The 23,656-nt window shown below is 46.8% G+C and overlaps 1 protein-coding gene across 3 annotated transcripts in view; it reads left to right on the top strand.

Annotated features, from left to right (window-relative positions):
- The window catches only part of LOC140916532 (transmembrane protein 121), a 186,065-nt gene that overhangs the window by 121,480 nt on the left and 40,929 nt on the right, over nucleotides 1–23,656 (top strand). The window contains exon 2 of one of the 3 annotated variants that reach the window (XM_073358187.1): nucleotides 17,501–17,627. The exons of the other annotated variants lie outside the window; for them this stretch is intronic. The gene's annotated coding sequence lies outside the window, so the exon portion shown is untranslated. The remainder of the gene's footprint in view (nucleotides 1–17,500; nucleotides 17,628–23,656) is intronic. 3 annotated transcript variants of the gene reach the window in all.

Genomic DNA, 23,656 nt, shown 5'->3' with positions numbered 1-23,656 from the left:
GACCCTGGAGCTCAAAGCTCCTGATAATTCAATTAGACCTAGCTGCAGAGAAGCCTATAAACCTATAATCGATCAGGTGAGCAAGTTCCCATTCCAAGTAGTTGCTTTCCTTGAGCAGCATGCAGCAGCCTGTTGGCTTGGCTCATATGCCACTGATGCAGCTGGTTAGACCTGTGAGTGATATAGGAACTCTGCAGTCAGGAAGCTGGAATGGAATTAGACACCATTCTAGACAGATTGAATTAGACAGATTTTATTAGATTTATTAGATGGTTGGTAGGAAAGAAGGCTGGAAAATAGAGGACAAGAAGTGACTCCTCAGTGACTTATGGGCTGGGATGATTTTTCTTGTCCTAGATGAAGATGGGGTGATGTGTAGAGGGAATATTTACTGCTCCCCAGGTCATTCAGCCAATGCTGCAGCAGCCACCACCCACAATACTCCCTATCAAACAATGGAGCAGACCCTGAGAAAGGCACCAGCAAGAACCTTTTTCCATTTGGATACCTGCTTCACTGCTTCCTGCTTTCTTTGGTAACTGAAACCCAGCATCGCCCCAGCCCCAGCTGTCTTAACAGCCACAGCTTTCAGAAAATTTCTCATCTCTAAGTGTCTGTGAGGTGCAGGTGCTACACTGGCCTGCATGCTTCTTCTCAAGCTACAAATGCAAATAAATACAGCAGAGTACATTGCCTCCACTCTGCAAATCTGACACTCCTCATCAAATCCAACCCAGGACTCAACCAAGACTTAATAGCAACAGGTTTAATAGCCATCTAAGAGAGGCCGAGCTGCTGAGCGATCTCCTAACGCTAAGAATTGATGACTTTTATAAAATATACTGCAGCACATTTACTAGTAGGCAATGAGATATTACCACCAATAATTAGAACTCAATCACACTTGCCAAAATAAATGAACTAAGCATGCTGAGGGATGAAGCATCCTTGCTTTTGTAAATCCTGCTTATTCCCTTTCACGCTAAGGCTATGCCTATACAGGAAACGCTACAGCAGCACAGCTGCAGTGGTGCAATTGCGGCTATAGCACTGTAATGTAGACCAAATAGGGTTCTTCCATTGCTGTACTCAATCCACCTCTCTGAGAAGAGGTAGCTAGGTTGATGGAAGAATTTTTCCATCAATCTAACAGTGTCTACTCTGGCACTTAGGCCGGCTTAACCATGTTGCACAGGGTGTGAAATTTTTCACAGCCCTGAGCGATATAGTTTTCTTGACCTAACTGTGTAGTGTAGACCAAAGTCACAACATCTGGTAATGCATGAAAGGTTCTCCTAGTCATTAGAATGAACCAGCAATGAGCTATATGGAATCATTCACTAATGATGGTTGAACCAGTTTGGATATAATAAGAACTGAGCATCCCCAAGCATACACACAGCCTTAACTGAGATTAATCTGTTTTATCTGTTCAGTGGTTACAAGTGGAAAAAGTAACAAGACACAAAAGTAGAAGGTCCCAGATCTGAGGCTGGCCCTCAATGGTCTTCTGCAATCTTCTTCTGGTTGTCAGGGTTGGAATCCAAGCTCCTCAAGAGGAGTGAAAGACATGGACTCATAGGTTCTAAGGCCAGAAGGGACCAGTATGATCATCCAGTCTGACCTCCTGCATAACACAGGCCAGAGAATTTCATGTGATTCCTGCTTTGAGCCCATAAATTTTGGTCAACCTAGGGCATATTTGTTAGTAAATTGGTAAGTGGTTCCAATGATTAATTAACCTCACTGCTGGAAACATGTGGTGTCAGTATCAGTTAGTTCTAACCCTTCTTCATAGAATCATAGAATCATAGAATAACAGAGTTGGAAGGGATCTCTGGAGGCCATCTAGTTCAACCCCCTGCCCAGAGCAGGACCAATCCCAACTAAATCATCCCAGCCAGGGCCTTGTCAAGCCTGACCTTAAAAACTTCTAAGGAAGGGGATTCCACCACCTCCCTAGGTAACGCATTCCAATGTTTCAACACGCTCCTAGTGAAAAAGTTTTTCCTAATATCCAACCTAAACCTCCCCCACTGCAACTTGAGACCATTACTCCTTGTCCTGTCATCTGCTACCACTGAGAATAGTCTAGATCCATCCTCTTTGGATCCACCTTTCAGGTAGTTAAAAGCAGCTATCAAATCCCCCCTCATTCTTCTGTTCCGTAGACTAAACAATCCCAGTTCCCTCAGCCTCTCCTCATAAGTCATGTGTTCCAGTCCCCTAATCATTTTTGTTGCCCTTTGCTGGACTCTCTCCAATTTATCCACATCCTTCTTGTAGTGTGGGGCCCAAAACTGGACACAGTACTCCAGATGAGGCCTCACCAATGTTGAATAGAGGGGAATGATCACGTACCTCGATCTGCTCGCTATGCCCCTACTTCTACACCCCAAAATGCCATTGGCCTTCTTGGCAACAAGGGCACACAGTTGACTCATATCCAGCTTCTCATCCACTGTCACCCCTAGGCCCTTCTCTGCAGAACTGCTGCCTAGCCATTCAGTCCCTAGTCTGTAGCGGTGCATTGTATTCTTCCGTCCTAAGTGCAGGACTCTGCACTTGTCCTTGTTGAACCTCATCAGATTTCTTTTGGCCCAATCCTCCAATTTGTCTAGGTCCCTCTGTACCCTATCCCTACCCGCCAGCGTATCTACCACTCCTCCCAGTTTAGTGTCATCTGCAAACTTGCTGAGGGTGCAATCCACACCATCCTCCAGATCATTAATGAAGATATTGAACAAAACCGGCCCCAGGACCAACCCTTGGGGCACTCCGCTAGATACCGGCTGCCAACTAGACATGGAGCCATTGATCACTACCCGTTGAGCCCGACAATCTAGCCAACTTTCTACCCACCTTGTAATGCATCCATCCAACTTGCTGACAAGAATACTGTGGGAGACCGTGTCAAAAGCTTTGCTAAAGTCGAGGAATAACACGTCCACTGCTTTCCCTTCATCCACAGAACCAGTTATCTCATCATAGAAGGCAATTAGATTAGTCAGGCATGACTTTCCCTTGGTGAATATATGCTGACTGTTCCTGATCACTTTCCTCTCCTCTAAGTGCTTCAGAATTGATTCCTTGAGGACATGCTCCATGATTTTTCCGGGGACTGAGGTGAGGCTGACTGGCCTGTAGTTCCCAGGATCCTCCTTCTTCCCTTTTTTAAAGATGGGCACTACATTAGCCTTTTTCCAATCTTCCAGGACTTTGCCCGACCGCCATGAATTTTCAAAGATAATGGCCAATGGCTCTGCAATCACATCCGCCAATTCCTTTAGCACTCTCGGATGCAACGCATCTGGCCCCATGGACTTGTGCACGTCCAGTTTTTCTAAATAGTCCCGAACCACTTCTTCCTTCACAGAGGGCTGGCCACCTCCTCCCCAGGCTGTGCTGCCCAGTGCAGTAGTCTGGGAGCTGACCTTGTTCGTGAAGATAGAGGCAAAAAAAGCATTGAGTATGTTAGCTTTTTCCACATCCTCTGTAACTAGGTTGCCTCCCTCATTTAGTAAGGGGCCCACACTTTCCTTGGATTTCTTCTTATTGCCAATATACCTGAAGAAACCCTTCTTGTTACTCTTAACATCCCTCGCTAGCTGCAACTCCAGGTGTGATTTAGCCTTCCTGATTCCATTCCTAAATGCCCGAGCAATATTTTTATACTCCTCCCTGGTCATTTGTCCAGTCTTCCACTTCTTGTAAGCCTCTTTTTTGTGTTTAAGATCAGCAAGGATTTCACTGTTAAGTCAAGCTGGTCGCCTGCCATATTCACTATTCTTTCTACACATCGGGATGGTTTGTCCCTGTAACCTCAATAAGGATTCTTTAAAATACAGCCAGCTCTCCTGGACTCCTTTCCCCCTCATGTTATTCTTCCAGGGGATCTTGCCCATCAGTTCCCTGAGGGAGTCAAAGTCTGCTTTTCTGAAGTCCAGGGTCTGTATTCTGCTGCTTTCCTTTCTTCCTTGTGTCACAATCCTGAACTTGACCATCTCATGGTCACTGCCTCCCAGGTGCCCATCCACTTTTGCTTCCCCTACTAATTCTTCCCAGTTTGTGAGCAGCAGGTCAAGAAGAGCTCTGTCCCTAGTTGGTTCCTCCAGCACTTGCACCAGGAAATTGTCCCCTACAGTTTCCAAAAACTTCCTGGATTGTCTGTGCACCGCTGTATTGCTCTCCCAGCAGATGTCAGGATGATTGAAGTCACCCATGAGAACCAGGGCGTGTGATCTAGTAGCTTCTGCGACTTGCCAGAAGAAAGCCTCGTCCACCTCATCCCCCTGGTCCGGTGGTCTATAGCAGACTCCCACCACGACATCACCCTTGTTGCTCAGGCTTCTAAACTTAATCCAGAGACTCTCAGGTTTTTCTGCAGTTTCATACTTGAGCTCTGAGCAGTCATACTGCTCCCTTACATACAATGCAACTCCCCCACCTTTTCTGGCCTCCCTGTCCTTCCTGAACAGTTTATACCCATCCATGACAGTACTCCAGTCATGCGAGTTATCCCACCAAGTCTCCATATTATGTTATTCCAATCACATCATAATTCCCTGACTTTGCCAGGACCTCCAGTTCTCCCTGCTTGTTTCCCAGGCTTTGTGCATCTGTATATAGGCACTTGAGATAACCCGCTGATCGCCCCTTGTTCTCAGTATGAGGCAGGAGCCCCTCCCCCACATGCTCCTGCTCGTGCTTCCTCCTGGTATCTCGCTTCCCCACTTACCTCAGGGCTTTGGTCTCCTTCCCCCGGTGAACCTAGTTTAAAGCCCTCCTCACTAGGTTAGCCAGCCTGCTCGCGAAGATGCTCTTCCCTCTCTTCGTTAAGTGGAGCCCGTCTCTGCCTAGCACTCCTCCTTCTTGGAACACCATCCCATGGTCGAAGAATCCAAAGCCTTCTTTCCGACACCACCTGCGTAGCCATTCATTGATTTCCACGATTCGACGGTCCCTACCCCGGCCTTTTCCTTCCACGGGGAGGATGGACGAGAACACCACTTGCGCCTCATACTCCTTTATCCTCCTTCCCAGAGCCACATAGTCTGCAGTGATCCGCTCAAGGTCATTCTTGGCAATATCATTGGTGCCCACGTGGAAAAGCAGGAAGGGGTAGCGGTCCGAGGGCTTGATGAGTCTCGGCAGACTCTCCGTCACATCGCGAATCTTAGCTCCTGGCAAGCAGCGGACTTCTCTGTTTTCCCGGTCAGGGCAGCAGATAGATGACTCAGTCCCCCTGAGGAGAGAGTACCCAACCACCACCACCCGCCTCTTTCTCTTGGGCGTGGTGGTCGTGGAACCCCCAACCTTAGGACAGTGCATCTCATGCTTTTCAACTGGTGGAGTCTCCTTCTGCTCCCTTCCCCCAGACGTATCATCTGGGCCACTCCCCACAATGGTACCTGTGGAGAGAACATGAAAACGGTTACTTACCTGTATCCATGTTGCTGGTACATGGACGTTCCCCCTTCTTCTTCTGGAGGTCACATGTTGCCAGATTTCTTCACCGTCCTCCTGTCCGCGCTGCTGTGAATCTTCAGAACCTTGTGCCTGTAGAAGCATATCCTGACGTCTGTCCAGGAAATCTTCAGTTTCTCTTATGCAACGCAGGATCGATACCTGTTGCTCCAGACCTTGAACCTTCTCTTCCAATATGGAGACCAGCTTGCACTTTGTACACACAAAGTCACTTCTTTTACATCAACTCACAACTTGCTCAAAATAATTCATTTGGAACTGACATTTTCCATAGTTGGGCTTAGCATTCCTCTATCCCCTGCACTAGATCCCACTGTGCCATTTCTCTGCCCTCTCTGACATTTGTAATCCTCCCCAAATTAGAATAATCTGTAAACGTCATTAATGTCCTCATTGTTCACATCATCCTTCTAATTGCTAACAAAGTTTTTAAATAAGAAAAGTCCTTATGCTGTCCCTATGGTGACCCCCTAAGCACCTCCTCACAACGCAGTAAATTGTCATTTATCTTGACCATTTTTTCATGCCATTTTAACCAATTCAAGTCTTGTAGGCCTCCTGCCTGCTGAATGGCAGAGATGGGAAGGAATCAAATTTTCACCCGCTCCATAACAAGTAAAGCATTTTACAGTTTCCCCTCCAACCTGATGCTGCTTTCCATACAACTTTTAACCCAGCTTCTCCAAGTAAAACTGCCATGGATGCCCACAAAAAAGTGATCTTTGTGGTCAAATTTCATAGACTCCTAGGTGATAAGGCCAGATGAGACTGCTGTGATCATCTAGTCTGAGCTCCTGTATAACACAGGCCTTTCCAAAAGTACTTCCTGTGTGAACTAGAGCAGGTCTGTTAGAAAAACATCCCATTTTGATTTAATCATTGCTGGTGATGGAGACTCCACCACATTGTAGGTGTGTTCCAATGGCTAATTACCCTAGCTTAAATTATTTATATTAAAACTTAAATTAACTTAAATTAAAATAACTTAAATTAAAATGGCTAATTATCCTCACTCTTATTTGCAGTCTGAATCTGTCCAGTTTCAACTTCCAGCCATTGGATCCCATTGTGCCTCTTCCATGAGACTGGGGAATTAAACATAAGTCGTCAACACAAAACTGTTAGTTTCCAAGTGCAGACACTGGGGTTGCTGGGAGAGTCCATGATTCCTGCTAACTCTTATGAGCATCAGGATGAGCCTCTCCAAGAGCTGGTAGTTTTTCAGTGCTCCACTTGCAGGGCTTTACAGTTGCCAAGGGAGAATATCCATTGAGTCCAGTAAGATGCCAGCCTTTCCCGACCCTGACCTGCCATGAACCAAGTGATGCTGCTAGTATAGCTTCATGCCCTCGAATTTGGATCCAGATCTGAAGCGCTCCATTTGGGCTGGCTTGGAGTTGGGGTTAGGTGGATAACCCCAACTGCAGGTATCTCGTGCTGGTGAAGCTAACCACCATTCAGTTTTGGTTGAACTACACAGGAGACCACAAGCACAAACCACAGCTAGGAACGTGCATGTTTATTTTTGATTTAATAATTTATGCAAATTAGCTGCAGCCCTCAGCCTTCCAGTGAGTAAAAATGCACCCCTCTGTGCTGCAGCATATGGGCTCTGGGTTCTGGTGCTTGGGCAGGGCCTGCATTAGCTTCCTCTGGTAGGTTAAACTGATCTCTGGTGCCTGTCCTGGGGTTTGCCAAGGGCCTATTTCTCCTCTGAGTTCCAGCCTGTGGGTTTTGTGTAGGACCAGTGAAGTGAATCAGGGATTTACACCAATGTATCCAAGGCACTTATCTGGCCCCATTGTGATAGTATCTGAGCACTTCCAGTCTTCAGTGTATTTACCCTCCCACCCCCATAAGGCAGGTTACCACCTAGGCAGCCCGCAATCTTTCCTCAGTTAGCCCACTGCCATGCTGGCAATCACACACAGGTGAACGGCATAGGGCTTGTCTGCACCTAAACATTATGGCACGGCCGCTGCAGCAGCACTGCTGAGTACTGCAGTGGAGACACTCCCTGCACAGCCAGACTTCTCCCATCAGCACAGGTAATACCCAGGAGGTGGGCGCTGGGTTGACAGAAGAATTCTTTGGCTGATATAGCTGAATTTTCTAGTGTGGACCAGGCCTTAGAAGGCAGCTTTACTCACCGTCATGCCACCAATGCACGTGTGTCGCTGGAATCAGACACCCGCATCACTGAGATCAGAATCTGGCTGACAGACGTCGGAGGTGGAGGAGACCTCGTCTGGTACATCTAGTCTTCCCCTCCCTCCTTCCAGCCAATGCAGGCCTGTTCCCTACAGCACAGCTATGGATTCTGGGGCATCTGGATTAAGTTTAGAAGTGTGAGGAACAAGGGTGATGTTGTGGTGGGAGTCTGCTATAGAGCACCAGACCAGGGGGATGAGGTGGACGAGGCTTTCTTCCGGCAACTAATGGAAGTTACTAGATCACAGGCCCTGGTTCTCATGGGAGACTTCAATCACCCTGATATCTGCTGGGAGAGCAATACAGCAGCGCACAGACAATCCAAGAAGTTTTTGGAAAGTTTACGGGACAATTTCCTGGTGCAAGTGCTGGAGGAACCAATTAGGGACAGAGCTCTTCTTGACCTGCTGCTCACAAACTGGTAAGAATTAATAGGGGAAGCAAAAGTGGATGGGCACCTGGGAGGCAGTTACCATGAGATGGTCAAGTTCAGGATTGTGACACAAGGAACAAAGGAAAGCAGCAGAATACAGACCCTGGACTTCAGAAAAGCAGACTTTGACTCCCTCGGGGAACTGATGGGCAGGATCCCCTGGGAGAATAACATGAGGGGGAAAGGAGTCCAGGAGAGCTGGCTGTATTTTAAAGAATCCTTATTGAGGTTACAGGGACAAACCATCCCGATGTGTAGAAAGAATAGTGAATATGGCAGGCGACCAGCTTGGCTTAACAGTGAAATCCTGTTCTTAAACACAAAAAAGAAGCTTACAAGAAGTGGAAGATTGGCCAAATGACCAGGGATGAGTATAAAAATATTGCTCAGTTATGCAGGAGTGAAATCAGGAAGGCCAAATCACACCTGGAGTTGCAGCTAGCAAGAGATGTTAAGAGTAACAAGGAGGGTTTCTTCAGGTACAGGAACTCCTCACTTAACGTTCCAGTTATGTTCCTGAAAAATGCGACTTTAAGGGAAATGATGTTAAACGAATCCAATTTCCCCATAAGACTTAATGTAAATGAGGGAGTTAGGTTCCAGGGAAATTTTTTTCACCAGACAAAAGACTATATATATATATATATATATATAGTGATGGGGCAAGGTCAGATGGCTATAGAAAAGTAGTGGGAGATAGATATATTAGCTCCAGGCTAAACAAATCCCTGGTACCAGGATAAGTGAAATGGCAGCTGTTCCAGGTCAATTAAGACACCTGGGGCCAATTAAGAACTTTCCAGAAGGCAGGGAGAATGCTAGGTTGATTGGGACACCTGAAACCAATCAGGGGCTGGCTGAAACTAGTTAAAAGCCTCCCAGTCAGTCAGGTGGGTGTGCATGTCAGGAGCTGTGGGAGGAAGTTGCACTGTTGGAGAGACTGAGTAGTACACACCATATCAGGCACAAGGAAGGAGGCCCTGAGGTAAGGGTGAAGTGGAGCTTGAGGAAGTGAGGGCTGCTGTGGGGGAAGTAGCCCAGGGAATTGGACATGTCATGTTTCTAAAAGGTCAGCTACCATAGCTGATACTATTAGGGTCCCTGGGCTGGAGCCTGGAGTAGAGTGTGGGCCAGGGCTCCCCCCCCTTTGCCCCCTGATTAATCACTGAGACTAGGAGACAACAGAGACTGTGCAAGGAAGGATAACTTCTCACCTCCCTTGCTGGCTTATGATGAAAATGGCTCAGTAGACTGTGACCCTTGTCTCTAGAGAGAGAAGGGTTACATGGAGGGTGACAGTCAGCCTCTGAGGCTAGCAAAATCTGTCAGGAAATGCGGGACCCATGGAGGCAAGGACAGAGCTTTGTCACAATATATATATATATATACACAGTATAAGTTTTAAACAAACAATTTAATACTGGTACACAGTGACGGTGATTGTGAAGCTTGGTTGAGGTGGTGAAGTCAGAGGGTGGGATATTTCCCAGGGAATGCCTTACTGCTAAATGATGAACTAGCAATTGGCTGAGCCCTCAAGGATTAACTCTCACACTCTACAGGAAAGGAGGGAGGGCAGACAGAAACAGAGACACACACCATGTGTGTGTTTGTGAGATAGAGATTTCCCCTTTAAGTATGAAGAGTGGGGTCAGAAGTACATTGCCTTGTTAATTAGATCAGCAAGCTGAGACCGGACAGCAGCTCCCTCCATCCGTATGTCCCCCCTGCTCTATGGAAGATGGGGTAAGTGGGGTGCAGGAGCAGGGGGGAAGGGGACACCCTGATATTAGCCCCCCTCTTCTTCTCCTCCCCCCCCCACAGCAAGCAGGAGTCTTGGGGAGCAGTTCCAAGGCAGAGGGCAGGAGCAGCACATGGCAGTGGGAGAGGGACAGCTGAACTGCTGGCAATTGATAGCCTGCTGAGCAGCTGCTGCACAGGGAATTTAGGGCAGTGGGGAGCTGATAGGGGGGCTGCCAGTCCACCCTACTTCAACCACCCACCAGCTAGCTGCAACGGGCTGCTCTTCCTGCAAGCAGAGGACAAAGCAGGCAGCAGCCAAACGACCTTAGAAGGGAGCATTGCACAACTTTAAATGAGCATGTTCCCTAATTGATCAGCAATATAACAATAAAACAACGTTAACCGGGATGACTTTAAGTGAGAAGTTTCTGTATATTAGCAACAAGAAAAAAGTCAAGGAAAGTGTGGGCCCGTTACTGAATGAGGAAGGCAACTTAGTGACAGAGGATGTGGAAAAAGCTAATGTACTCAATGCTTTTTTTGCTTCTGTCTTTACAAACAAGGTCAGCTCCCAGACTACTGCACTGGGTAGCACAGCATGGGGAGGAGGTGACCAGCCCTCTGTGGAGAAAGAAGTGGTTCAGGACTATTTAGAAAAGCTGGATGAGCACAAGTCCATGGGGCCGGATGTGCTGCATCCGAGAGCTAAAGGAGTTGGTGAATGTGATTGCAGAGCCATTGGCCATTATCTTTGAAAACTCATGGCAATTGGGGAGGTCCCGGACAAATGGAAAAAGGCTAATGTAGTGCCCATCTTTAAAAAAGGGAAGGAGGAGGATCCGGGGAACTACAGGCCAGTCAGCCTCACCTCAGTCCCTGGAAAAATCATGGAGCAGGTCCCCAAGGAATCAATTCTGAAGCACTTAGAGGAGAGGAAAGTGATCAGGAATAGTCAGCATGGATTCACCAAGGGCAAGTCATGCCTGACTAATCTAGTTGCCTTCTATGATGAGCTAACTGGCTCTATGGATGAGGGGAAAGCAGTGGACGTGTTATTCCTTGACTTTAGCAAAGCTTTTGTTACAGTCTCCCACAGTATTCTTGTCAGCAAGTTAAAAAGTATGAGCTAGATGAATGGACTATAAGGTGGATAGAAAGCTGGCTAGATCATCGGGCTCAACGGGTAGTGATCAATGGCTCCATGTCTAGTTGGCAGCCGGGATCAAGCGGAGTGCCCCAAGGGTCGGTCCTGGGGCCGGTTTTGTTCAATATCTTCATTAATGATCTGGAGAATGGCGTGGATTGCACCCTCAGCAAGTTTTCAGATGACACTAAACTGGGAGGAGTGGTAGATACACCGGAGGGTAGGAATAGGATACAGAGGGATCTAGACAAATTAGAGGATTGGGCCAAAAGAAATCTGATGAGGTTCAACAAGGACAAGTGCAGAGTTCTGCACTTGGGACGGAAGAATCCCATGCACCGCTACAGACTAGGGACCGAATGGCTAGGCAGCAGTTCTACAGAAAAGGACCTAGGGATTACAGTGGACAAGAAGCTGGATATGAGTCAACAATGTGCCCTTGTTGCCAAGAAGGCCAATGGCATTTTGGGGTGTATAAGTAGGGGCATTGCCAGCAGATTGAGGGACGTGATCGTTCCTCTCTATTCAACATTGCTGAGGTCTCATCTGGAGTACTGTGTCCAGTTTTGGGTCCCACACTACAAGAAGGATGTGGAAAAATTGGAAAGCATCCAGCGGAGGGTAACAAAAAGGATCAGGGGGCTGGAACACATGACTTATGAGGAGAGGCTGAGGGAACTGGGATTGTTTAGTCTGCAGAAGAAAAGAATGAGGGGGGATTTGATAGCTGCTTTCAATTACCTGAAAGGGGGTTCCAAAGAGGATGGATGTAGACTGTTCTCAGTGGTAGCAGATGACAGAACAAGGAGTAATGGTCTCAAGTTGCAGTGGGGGAGGTTTAGGTTGGATATTAGGAAAAACTTTTTCACTAGGAGGGTGGTGAAGCCCTGGAATGCGTTACCTAGGGAGGTGGTGGAATCTCCTTCCTTTGAAGTTTTTAAGGTCAGGCTTGACAAAGCCCTGGCTGGGATGATTTAGTTGGGGATTGGTCCTGCTTTGAGCAGGGGATTGGACTAGATGACCTCCTGAGGTTCCTTCCAACCCTGATATTCTATGATACTATGATCTCTCTAGAGTTAAGGCTGAAGCTAGCTGTCCATTATAAGACCAAGTTAAACCAAGCCCTTTCTCTCTACCCCGAGACGACCTGTGCCTGCTAATAGCGGGGGGAGGGGCAGCAGTGTGAGCATGCTCAGTACAAGCCAAGCAGTAAATCGGGGGGAGGGGAGACGTGACCCCGCATGTCCTTCACACGCTTCGCCTCTGCCTTTGCCCAAAATGAAACCCATTGTATGATCTTGGGCAGAAGAATATTTCTGGAAGCTTGAAGTAGTCTATATTTTTCTCAGTCTAGTTGCCTGTCAATGAGCTTTATTCATATTGTCCAAATGACAAATATTTCTGAGTAACTCAGGCTGATTATAAAATGTTTTCCAAACACAGACAGAGCTAGTACAAAGGTATGCTGGGAGTGCACTATTATTTGCATTGTGATAGTGGTTATTGGCCCCCATCAGGATCAAGGCCTTACCACATTATAATACAACCCAGCTGTTATACAGCACATCTCCAAGCCTTTTGTCATGGACGGTCAGGATCATTAGCTCCCATTTTACAGATGGGGAAACTGAGGCATAAAGAGGGGCAGGGACTTGCCCACTGTCACACAGAAGATTAGCTGCCCAGTCAGGAATAGAACCTAGGTATCCTGACTCCAATTATTTGCTTTAACTTTGCACAGGACCTCCTAGGATCTCCTCCCTGCCACCAGGAAGCCCTGGGGTGGTCTGGTGGCCAGCTATTAGTAGATTTTATAAGTATGTGGCTCCAGCTGCTTCTCTTGAGGAGGGAGAATCAGGGCAGTTGCTCCAGTTGTGTCTCTCATCACCCAGTCCCAGGAGATGATACAGGTCTCAGCAGCTCCCAGGCCCTCATCCCTGTGTCATGTCTTTAGAAAGCACCTGCACTGTCATTTCAACCATTGTGTTTGGCTACAAAGAATCAAAGTTGGCAAAAGTCCTTTTTAAGTGGTCAGGCCACCCTTTTCCTCCCCAGTGCCTGCAGCTGCCCATCACCCAGCTACAACAAAAGAGAGAGAGAGATGCTGCTGTCTGCCACTGCAGAGAAAATAATTACCACAGCAGCACAACTCAGGTCTTAGTTTTTATGGGGCTGGCAGGAAGAATGCTCGTGCAGAACTGTTGTCCATCAAACAGAGCCAGAGGCAGCACCCATTTAGATTCACAGCATGTGCCAAAAAGCTTGTGCCCTGGCGATTGTGACAGAGTCAAACAAACAGGCCCAGGTCTCCAAAGGTGCTGTGCAAAGGGCAGGGCACTAATGATGCTGCATCACCAGTTCCCCTCCCTCCAACGCAGCGGAATAAGAATGAGTTTCTACTGACCCATCTATGGCACAGTGGGGTGAAAAGATCCTGCCACGGCTGCAAACCCCAGACACTATTGCTGTCACAGAGCAAGCACCAGAGGAAGGCAATGGGGTAGAGCAAGAAAAGGGGGAGCTTGTCTTCTGATTATTGTGCTCACACTAATACACCCATTATGCATGAATATGACATCACAAACACAGCTATATTCCATATAAGAACGGCTGCACTGAGTAGGACCAATGGTCCATCTAGCCCAGTATCCTGTTTGCTGATAGCAGCTAATGCCAGATGCTCCAGAGGGAATGAACAGAACAGGTAATCATCGAGTGATCCATCCCCTGTCATCCAGCCCCAGCTTGCCCTGCCATCAGGCTCACTCTGGAGCTGGAGCCCTCGTCACTCCTTTCACCTGCCTCTTTGTATTAATTTGTGCCACCTAGAGGCGCCAGCCCAGACTGCAAGCCTGCCCCTACACCAAAGAGCTGACAACCTAACCAGACAAGAGGCAGGAGGGTTGTGACTGGCCAAAGGTCACACGTGAGATCAGCAGCAGAGCCAGGAATGGAAGCCAGCCACTTCCCGTGTTGTGTCAGCCTCTCTTGTCAGGTCTCTGCCTAGCCCTTCCACCCTGTGGGGGAGGTGCCATGTGTTGTTTAATTTGTACAGCACGTGGTCATGTGGCAATGTGCACTGCCGGGCCGGTCTGGAAAACAGCAATTCTGTCTGGCCAAAAAGTCAAGGTTTTGCAATTTATTTTTGTTCTGCTATGGAACAGAAATTAAACCTTTTGAAATTTTTCATGGAAAAAACACAAGAGAGTCAGACAATTACCTCAGAATAGCATATAGCCAGGGAGAGCCCCCCCAGAATTGCTGCATGGCCTGGGACACATTCCTGAGGCCATGTTAATTGAGCCCAGTGCATTTCCTCAAAACATTTGACAGAATGGCTGTTTCTGACAGAGAAAAGTTTTGTCAAAAACATGTTGCCCAGCCCTACTCCCAATAACCGGGAGGGCCACACTGTTTAACAGATACAGATGTGCCCTGTCACCCGCATCTTCTGGGGTGCTTGTGGAGTGACTGTCTCCACTGTGCAATCCCCTCTGAGATTTCCATGGGGCAGTGCATTTCTGTCTATAATGCCCGTTTGGCCCTGCCCATGGTAATTATGATGAGCTCAGGTATATGCCACATCCCTGCTTCTCCCTGCAGGACAATGGGACCTTCACTTCAACTGCTTTTACTGCAGAAGCTTCCTGCTGCAATGTGATAGTCCACAAGCCCGAGTCAGTTGACCGGGGTTGTGCCGTGCATCTTTTATCACAGTGTAGATGTACCCTATGCTGATGCTCATACAGCCTCTGCTGCCCCTCCTAACCACTTGCCCCTTTGTACGTCTCCCTCCCCTGGTTCAGCCCTCCCACTTGCTACAAAGGTTGCTCCCTCAAACTTGTCTTTATCCATATGGGGATGAACAGGGACTCCTGGGATCTGAACCATCAGCTTGTTCTCCTTTCCCCACACCTGCCCTGGAGGTGTTGTTAGCACTTGCTGTAATGTCAGGTTGAATGTGATATCTCACACTTGGTGTAAATGTTTGGCAGGGTCCGTGTTCTGACTCTGTTTTGTAAGAGCACTTCAGGAACATACACTCTCTGTAGCATGGGAATGTGAGCTGACAGAGGGAGCTCCCAAGGGGTTGGCAGAGAAGTCAGACTGTGCACAGTGGGAGAGGCAAGGAGTAGATGGGGATTTGGTTCACACTCCTAGCTGACGTAGCTAAACCAGCATCACTTTGCAGTGAGACTAAAGCCTGGTCTACAGTTAAATATTAGATTGACCCAGCCACATTGCTCAGGGCTGTGAAATATTTCGTGCCTTGTGCAGTATAGATGCAGCACGATCAAGGGAAGAATTCTTTCATCACCCTAGGTACCGCCTCTCAGGGAGGTGCCGCTGCAGCAGCTCTAGTGTAGACAATGCAGTCCGAGAAGTCAAGAGGAGAGAGACAGCCAAGATGAGAAAGAGAAACAGACGCAGCTGGGGAGATCATTAGTGAACTTGGTGAGGGTGGCTTCAGAGGAGTGGAGGGAGCAGAGCTGGACTGGAGTGGCCAGGGAGTGCGCAGGAGGAGGGAAGGCAGCATGAGTAGCACTCTCAGACAGGCCTGCTCATTCCCTTGCTGGTACCCCTCTGCATACAGATGTTGTCAAAGATCCTGTTTGCCTGCAATAAGCAAATATCTCTGGACCCTTGGAACTGAATGCCACCTCATGGCTCCAATTCCTGCAGTATTCCTCTCCTCTCCCCAGTACGGTCTTACTACATGTGTAACTGAACACTACCTTGATGCCCTCACCACCTTTAGCCCTTTGCAGGAAGGCCCAGGAATTCAAATATGACCAGAAATTATCACACCTTTTTTCTCTGTCTTTGGTAGTCCCAGGGATGGATGAGCCATCACTATAGTTATTATTAACCCTGAAGTTTCTTATTCCTCACGTTAACAGGTACAGCTAGTCAGAAAATGGAATTTCCATCCCACAGGAAAGGCCAACATTCTGAAATTTGTTTTCATTCCAAATCAGAACAAAAAGTCACAACTTCAAAAATGTTCATGGAATGGAAATTCTGAAAAAATTTGATCTGCAAACTTCAAAATATTTTGTTTTGATCATGCTGAAGTATTATACCATAAAACATGAACTATAATATAATATAACAATCTAACCAGAGGGTATATTTACTCGTCATTCACAAGGTCTGACTGCAGCTTGTGGACACATAGGCAAGCTAGTTTTAATCTACCTAGCTTGGTTACTGGAGCAGTGACACATCAGTGCAGGCTGTACAAGCTGCCCTGACCCCTGAGTAATTACTCAGGCAATGAAATTAAATGATAAAGTAAACAAGAAACATTTTTACCTTATTAAACCAAAACATTTCAGCATTACTACAACACTTCATTTCAACACTTTTCCATGAAAAAAGTCATTGAAATCAACTTTTCCACAAAATGCTTTGATTTTGGCAAAATTGTGTTTTCTGATGCAAAACTATTCCAGCAAAAATGTCTCATCAGCTTTCCTCACAAGCCGTGTTATGACCAGACCCTACAGATCAGCCAAGGGGGCATGCGTCTGAGATCACAAATAGCCAAATTAGTGATGCACCAAAGGGGGAGAGGAATGGAAGAGCAGGCAGGCTCTGCTTTGGGGCATGCAAAGTGTCAGGATTCCCTCCCCACTCTGAACTCTGGGGTATAGATGTGGGGACCCACATGAAAGACCCCCTAAGCTTATTTCTACGAGATTAGGTTAAAACTTCCCCAAGGCACAAATCCTTTCCTTGTCCTTGGATGGTATTGCTGCTACCACCAAGTGATTTCGACAAAAATCCAGGAAAAAGGGCCACTAGGAGTCCCTGTTTCCCCAAAATATTTCCCCAAACCCCTTCACCCCCTTTCCTGGGGAGGCTTGAGAATAATATACTAACCAACTGGTTAAAAAGTGAGCACAGACCAAACCCCTGGGTTTTTAAAACACTGAAAATCAATCAGGTTCTTAAAAGAAGAATTTTATTTAAAAAAAAAAGTAAAAGAATCACACCTGCAAAATCAGGATGGAAGGTAACTTTACAGGGTAAATAAAAAGATTTAATAACACAGAGGATTCCCCTCTAGGCTTAGCTTCAAAGTTACAAAAAACAGGAATAAAACTCCCTCTTAGCATAAGGAAAATTCACAAGCTAAAACAAAAGTTAATCTAACACATTTCTTTGCATTTACTTACAATTTCCATAATTTTAGATGTATCATTTCAGCTGGTGAGAGATGGTTTACCTGCTTGTTTTCTCTCTCTCTCTCTCCCCCGTCCCCCCCCCCCCGGTTTGAAAGTATCTTCTTTCCTTATTGGTCCTTTTGGTCAGGTGCTTTAATAAATAACCAGGTTATTTGAGCTTCTTAACCCCTTACAGGTAAAGTGATTCTGACCTCTGGCCAGGAGGGATTTTATATTAGTGCATACATAAAGGTTGTTACCCTTCCCTTTATATTTATGACACAGAGGGACACTGTTTTTTTCCTCCCGTAGATTCCAAGGCCAGAAAGGACCATTGATCATCTAGTTTGACCTCCTGTATGACACAGGCCAGAGAACATCCCCCAAATATTACCAGTGAAGGAAACTTCACCACGACCCTTGGTACATTGTTGCAATGGTATGTTACACTCACCGTTAAAAACGTATGCCTTATTCCAAGAGCGTGCTGCCTCACAGGTCCTTTTCAGATGCTGCTGCAGCAGTGCTTTTTCTTGCTGAGCAGCAAGCGAGATCTGACTCTTCATCCTGGCCTCCATTTTGAGAAAAAGGACCCAGAAATACAAGTTTTCCCTGGGAATTATGGAAGTTTGATCTCTTCTCCCACAGTCCCCTTTGGGCTCCCAGAAGGCCTTTCCAAATATCCCATGAGCCATTTCTTTGAGGGGTTTGTCTGGGCCCTGTGGACTAGCTATCCAGTGGGCAGTGTGACTGCACTGGTTTTATGCAGAGGTAGTGAGGCAAACCCACCCCCAGACCAGCATGGACACACTGCGCTGCAAGTGCTCACCTTGTTCAGTTGCAGATTCAGGCTGTCAGCTTAAAGCATGAAATGTTCAGATGGAAAGCAAGGGAGTTCAGTCAGTGTTGTTTGGGGATTTACGCTCCACAGTAAGTGAGCAATTCCACAGCCCTCGCTGTGTAAGCAGTAGGTATTAATTTCAAGAGTTACTCTTACATTAAGTAGGCCATTCCAAGTGCATACAGCGTGAACACAAGACTAGCAGGTGGTACTGGTACGACACTATCAACTCTGAGATGCAGGTAGTTGCATGATCTGTCGGGGAGTATAAATCGAAGATGAGCAGACTAATAGCACAGTGACTGTAAAGTGCCAATTGGAAATTTAATCGGCATATTTAAGGCCAAATTATACCTGCTTGACACTCAGTGCATTTGGCCCGGCTGGATTGTGTTTGGGCAGATTGGAGTTTGGGCAGATTCTTGGCAAATTATGTAACTTCACTCGATTTTGGCATATGATTGCACATTAAATCACATGTAATAATAATAATTAGGGAGCAGGTTATGTCCTTGTTCGGAGGCTCAGGATAATCTCTCCTAGTTTATTGTCCTTCACATGCTGCACATAGATGCTATTATTGCCTTGAACAACAAGAATGAACAAAAGTAGCTGTGACATTTGCACTGGAGTAGCCCCACTTTCAGAGCACAAGTTAAAACAGACAGGTGGTCAAATGCTCCAGCCAGAACTGTCACCAACAGAGCTGAGCAAAGCACTGAGTCTCGGTTTGGTGACCAATCTGAACAATCTCAAATTTGGTTAGTTTTAAATTAAAATGGACTTTTTTTTTTCAATTTATTGACTAAACAAGCAAACAACATTTCTTTGGGCTGAATGAATCATTTTGAATCAATCATTTCAAAACAAAATGACATTTTGAAATGAAATGTTGATTCAAAACCAAATAAGTTCATTTTGAAAGTGTCAAAACAAAATCTTTCAACATCTTCCCCTTCCCCCCAAAAAATCAGGGCCAAAACAGTTTGCTGAATTTGCCCCAAATTCATGAATAATTTCAGTGCCCCAAAAATGGATTTCTCAGCAAATTTACTATTTGCTGAAAATATTTTGACCAGTTACAGTTGCCAACACTGCCTATGTCTCTGTGGACAAAACCCCCTCCTAAACTCTTCAGATCCTTTTAACTGACTGGGCGCAACCAAGCCCCAATAGCCAGCCCTAGCCAGGTATAGAGGAAAAGCACCTATCCTCAACCCATGTCATTGCTTCTGGTGTGGGTGTTCTGTTTCCTAAGTTCTCTTCCTAGTTCTGCCACACTTCCTGCTTGACTCTGAGGAAGTCTGTTCTGCTGCAAAAGGGACATTTACTGGGCCTTCCTCAAAGTGGGGAGTACAGGGCTCAACTAATCTATATTTGCCAAGTGCTTTGAGGGAAGCTTTCTAGAAGGACAAATTATTTCTCCTTAGAGAAGAATGGCAAGAGAGTGTTGATGGCTCAGGCACGGAATCTCCTCTGTCCCTAGGCTTTGTTCTGAGCTGCGGGTCTCCATCTCTGTCAGGAGAGAACATGCTGACTGATTCAAAGCTAAACTGTAACATCACCAGTGCTCCCTGTGTGCTTCCTCTGGCTGCTGTCTGCCTGCAGCCCAGACAAAGGGATTAGTATCTGAGAACCAAGGAGTGACTGCGAGGAGAGCGACAGAGAGGGAAGAGAAAAGGTGCCGGAAAAAGGGCAGTGAGGGATTTACAGGGAAAGCCATGGAATGTAAATGAGCAAGCAGCCCCTGCACATATGCACTCAGAACGCCAGCTCGCCTGCCAGGAGCGGCATGGTAAATGCTAACTTGCTCCATTGGCAGGTGTGTGTTGTGCACACCCGTTTTCAGGGGGCTGGGCTCTGACATGGAACGGGGTCTCCACGGTGGCCTACAGACACCTCATCCTCCCATGTCTTTCTAGCATTGGCACAGCGTACTCAGGGAGAGTGCATGGGAGAAGGTTGGTGGGCGGGGACCTCGTTTATGTTCTAGCAAAAGCTTCAGCAGGGAAAGGGATCAGCAGAAAGCGAGAGGAGATTTTCACTGGAAAGATGCTGAGCATCGGTCAGAATGAGATTAGCTGTGAACCTGTGGGGTCTGGTCCCATCACAGCCAAGTCGGGAGATTCAGTGACCGTGGCCTTGATCGTTCATTCCATTTTGAGTGACATTGCCTCACTGGCCACTGTTGGTGCTTGTGAAACACTGGAGCTGTCAGATGCACAGAGTCACAATTTGCATTCATAATTCTGGCCCATCTTTCCGTCAACATAGCTGCTTTCATTCGCATTCCCAATTTGCACCCTCTTACAACTTTGGCAAAAGCTAGTTGACTGAAATGGTTCCTGTTTGGTGGCTGAATGGAACTTTTTATTAACACACCACAAACAGGTTTCAGAGTAACAGCCATGTTAGTCTGTATTCGCAAAAAGAATTCATGATTAGCATTATTATTTATTTGTGTTCTGGTAGTGCCTACGAGCCCCAGCCATGGACCAGGACCCATTGTGCTAGGTTCCATACAAACAAAGCACATGGAGAGGGTCCCTGCTCGGAAGAGTTTACAATCTAAGTATAAGAAGTATGCCAGCCAGACTTGACCCTGTGCTATGTATTGGACACTCTTATGATTTTGACACAGGGCTGGGACTGAGATGATCTGAATTCAATTCCTGGTCATGTCCCAGGAGCTTACTAGTATTTGGACAGTTCTGTATTGGTCATGGAGCAGGTCCTCAAGGAATCCATTTTGAAGCACTTGGAGGAGAGGAAGGTGATCAGGAACAGTCAACGTGGATTCACCAAGGGCAAGTCATGCCTGACCAACATGATTGCTTTCTATGATGAGATAACTGGCTCTGTGGATATAGGGAAAGCAGTGGACATGATATATCTTGACTTTAGCAAAGCTTTTGTTTCAGTCTCCCACAGTATTCTTGCCAGCAAGTTAAAGAAGTATGGGCTGGATGAATGGACTATAAGGTGGATAGAAAGCTGGCTAGATCATCGGGCTCAACAGGTAGTGATCAACTGCTCAATGTCTAGTTGGCAGCCGGTATCTAGCGGAGTACTCCAGGGGTTGGTCCTGGGGTCAGTTTTGTTCAACATCTTTATTAACGAGCTGGATGATGGGATGGATTGCACCCTCAGCAAGTTCGCAGATGACACTAAGCTGGGGGGAGAGGTAGATACTCTGGGGGGTAGGAATAGGGTCCAGAGTGACCTAAACAAATTGAAGGATTGGGCCAAAAGAAATCTGATGAGATTCAACAAGGACAAGTGCAGAGTCCTGCACTTAGGATGTAAGAATCCCATGCATTGCTACAGGCAGGGGACCAACTGTCTAAGCAGCAGTTCTTCAGAAAAGGACCTGGGGATTACAGTGGAGGAGAAGCTGGATATGAGTCAGCAGTGTGCCCTTATTGCCAAGAAGGCTAGTGGCATATTGGGCTCCATTAGTAGGAGTGTTGCCAGCAGATCGAGCGAAGTGGTTATTCCCCTCTATTCGGCACTGGTGAGGCCACATCTGGAGTATTGCGTCCAGTTTTGAACCCCCCACTACAGAAGGGATGTGGACAAATTGAAGAGAGTCCAGAGGAGGGCAACGAAAATGATTAGGGGGCTGGGGCACATGACTTATGAGGAGAGGCTGAGGGAACTGGGCTTATTTAGTCTGCAGAAGAGAAGAGTGAGGGGGGATTTGATAGCAGCCTTCAACTACCTGAAGGGGGGTTCCAAAGAGGATGGAGCTTGGCTGTTCCCAGTGGTGACAGATGACAGAACAAGGAGCAATGGTCTCAAGTTGCAGTGGGGGAGGTCTAGGTTGGATATTAGGAAAAACTATTTCATTAGAAGTGTGGTGAGGCACTGGAATGGGTTACTTAAGGAGGTGGTGGAATCTCCATCCTTAGAGGTTTTGAAGGCCCAGCTTGACAAAGTCCTGGCTGGGATGATTTAGTTGGGTGTTGCGGTTCAGTGATGAGACAGAACACAGCTTTATGCAAGCAAACAGGCTGGTCAGCGGAGATGGGCTGTTCTGCCCCCCCTGCCTTCCACCTTCTCCTTTTATTATATTTCTCCCCCTAAGCATTACACACTGCTACACAAAGGAATGTATGACGTTGATTCATATGCTTAGTTACCATCCTCTATCTACTACAATCCTGGTTCTCAGGCCTTGAGCCCAGGCTAAAGAAACCTCCCACAGTTGCTGTCCAAACAATCAAGTTCTCAGGGTTCATATCTAGCCCTTGTCCTTGGATAGAGCAATGTGTGCATTGCTCCTAGGAAACAGTCAGGGTGTGCCCCGCCTGCTTCCAGGTGGAATAGCTAGACATTAACCCTTCATCTCCCCTTTTTTTGTTTATTGATAGTTGGCCATCTCATGGTAGCCGTCAATTTGTTTTGTCATGCTATTTAACTCCCAGACAGACAAGGACATAACCTGGGGAGCTTTCCAGGGCAAAATTTTACAAAGTCTTAACAAGGAAGGAATACATTGTACACAGCAACAACAAAAAAATAAGCCCAATGATTACAAACACAAAATAACCAAAAGCTTAACATCTGCAATATAATCATCTAAAAGGGGTACACTTCTTTTACTACAATTGTGACCAGCAAAAGGCAATATAAGTATCATTCTACTAAGACAGCAAAGGGTGCCATCACTTAAATTTGCAGGAATATAATTAAAGGTGCATGAACCACAAGTAAAAACCCATCCTGATGGTAGGATGATATGGCCATAATTATATGAAACATTAACAGCATGGGAACAATTTAAAAGGGATTGAGAAATTTTTTGACAGCCCAAGGGCACCTTTGCACTAGTGCAGTTAACTACACACGCACCGGTGACATTGTGAGCCCCGGCCGGGTACGGTGTGTGGAGGGATATAGCCGTGCGAGGCAGAGTATAGTTGGCCGGGCCCCAATTAGCCATGCTAGAGTACTGGGAGGAAAGATTAGCATAAGCAGAGAACAGTGTCTTATTCTCCATCTCCTCAGGGTGATGACATACTGGAATAAGGCATGTACCTAACAAATCTCCGGCTGCTACAAAATTAGATAAACAAAAGTGGGTAACATTTGCTATTGAAGCCAATCTTTCCCATATGTTATATGTCATTCGGGCTTGTAACGGGGGAGGCGCTTCCGAGCCAACCCCTACAGGAAATAGCAGGCACAAAAGGCACACAATCATCACAGAATTAGCAGTGATTTGGGCGAGAATCGCCACAAACAAAGTCTTAGGAGTTTCTGGCTGCTGATCTGCTGCCAGTTTTCGTTGAGCCGTGGCGACCAATGCTTTTACTGCTCCCCATGTCACGGGCTGGCTTGGGACGCTACGCCTCCTCCGTTTCCGTCCCGCCGTTGTCGACTCGGGGGGCAACGCGGTCTCCTCCAAGGTCAACTGAAACTCTGGTATGGGATTCGACAGCCCCTGGTGCCATGCCATGTTGTTTAAGTGCTGGTCGCACACACCGGGCTGGAACCCACAACGGTCCTGCAGGGAGAGACACAGCAGCATATCCCCGACCCCAAGTGATTAGAGGTGCTGGGCCCAGCCACTGTGGATCGGGCAGCTGACGGTAAAAGACACGCGGTCTTTCCAGTACCTCAGA

Source organism: Lepidochelys kempii, chromosome 8 (assembly GCF_965140265.1).
Source record: "Lepidochelys kempii isolate rLepKem1 chromosome 8, rLepKem1.hap2, whole genome shotgun sequence".
NCBI lineage: Eukaryota > Metazoa > Chordata > Testudines > Cheloniidae > Lepidochelys > Lepidochelys kempii.
The sequence above is the reverse complement of the archived record's forward strand: the minus strand, read 5'-3'. Positions and strand labels throughout refer to the sequence as shown.